The sequence below is a fragment of the Elephantulus edwardii genome, unplaced genomic scaffold (assembly GCF_000299155.1).
Source record: "Elephantulus edwardii isolate Elephantulus edwardi_28Jun2011 unplaced genomic scaffold, EleEdw1.0 scaffold03396, whole genome shotgun sequence".
Taxonomy (NCBI): domain Eukaryota; kingdom Metazoa; phylum Chordata; class Mammalia; order Macroscelidea; family Macroscelididae; genus Elephantulus; species Elephantulus edwardii.
The window spans coordinates 1,952-3,321 of NW_006403146.1; the positions used below are offsets into that span (position 1 = coordinate 1,952).

Below are 1,370 nucleotides of genomic sequence, written 5' to 3' on the forward strand. Positions count from 1 at the left end.
TTTGGAAGGCAGACAGGTCTATCTTAAGCAGGTCTTTGTGCTGGTGGGAAGAGTCCAACTGCCGGTTGAGGTGCAGCACCTCCTCCTGCAGTGCGTAGAGGCTCCGCAGGCGGACCTGGCCCTCTTCCTTCCGAAGTCTCTTGCTCTACTTGTTTCAGACGTTGTTGCTCGGCCTCCCGCAGCTTCAGCTTCAGCAGCTCTGCTCTGTGTTGATGCTCGGCCTTCAGCCTCTCCTGGTGCCCCAGGGCTTCTCTGGTATTCTTTTCCATGACTTCTCGTAAGGCCAGGAATTCTTGATGTTGCTCCAGTTCCTTCCGTTCATCAAACCGCTTCAATCGTTCAGATGCCATCTCAGAGAGGACTCTCACTTTCCTTTCCTGTTCTTCCTGCCGTTGCCTCAGGCGCTCTGTGCCTTCCATTCTGTGTATGAGCTCATACATTCCAATGTAGCGTTCCACTTCTATCCCCTGTGGGGACTGAAGTAGCATGGATTCTGAATGCTGGGATTCAGGTTTGTCCTTGGTTTCATCTGGTGTTGTGAGGGAGGCAGGTGAGAATGCAGGGTTTCTGATAGGAGATCTGGGAAGAAACGAGGATTGGTCTATGGCTAAAGTAGGTCCAGATGATGTCTCCGAGATCGACGAGTTCTCTTGTGAATAAGGTAAGACATGATCTACCACCCATCCAGAGTAAGCAGATCGCTTGGGGAGAGACATACATTCTTCGAAAATATCCTCACCCTGCAGGAGCCCGTCACGGTGGTAGGAGAGACGGCCTTTGTCCGAGGAGCGCAGCGCCTGCAGCAGGCTTTGCCAGCGGCGGCCCTCGGAAGGCATAGCTTCGCTGCCTGCAGGGGCCACGAAGAGGAGACAGTCCACGTTTGTGTTCCCCTTGCCAGATGCCATCTTCAGCGATGGCTTGAGGTTCTTTCCAGGCAATTTTTCTGGGCCCAGCAGTCACGGGAGCGCCTTTTTAAAAGCACTTGGCTCCTCTGACTTGTGGGCGGGGCCGGTATGGTGGGCGGGGACACACAAGTCCTTCCCTCAGGCCCAAGCTGGAGGCGCCTAGAGGAGTTCTCTTGGTGTTTGTGGAAGTTGGTCTCCGATTTTGGTGGGTGGAAATAGCAAGGACTGTTTGCCGTGTCACCACTGATCCCGAGTAACCTCTCCAGTGGCGTGAGTGTAGATCTTGCGGATGAGATCTGAACACAGGGCCATCCTAGAGCTCAGGGGGCAGTGCCGGGTGAGACCCCGCCTGGGCTTGCCCTCTGGGGCCCTTTATCTGAGTACATTATCATAATCCCACTTCTCCCCTTTCATTCTGTCTCCTTAGTGTTGATCCTGTCACGCTTCCTATCCTACTCACTGGCA

The 1,370-nt window shown here is 54.2% G+C and overlaps 1 pseudogene; it reads right to left on the reverse strand.

Moving 5' to 3' along the window:
* Window positions 1–836, reverse strand: part of LOC102859833 — a 2,087-nt pseudogene extending 1,251 nt beyond the window's left edge.
* Window positions 837–1,370: the final 534 nt, after the last annotated feature.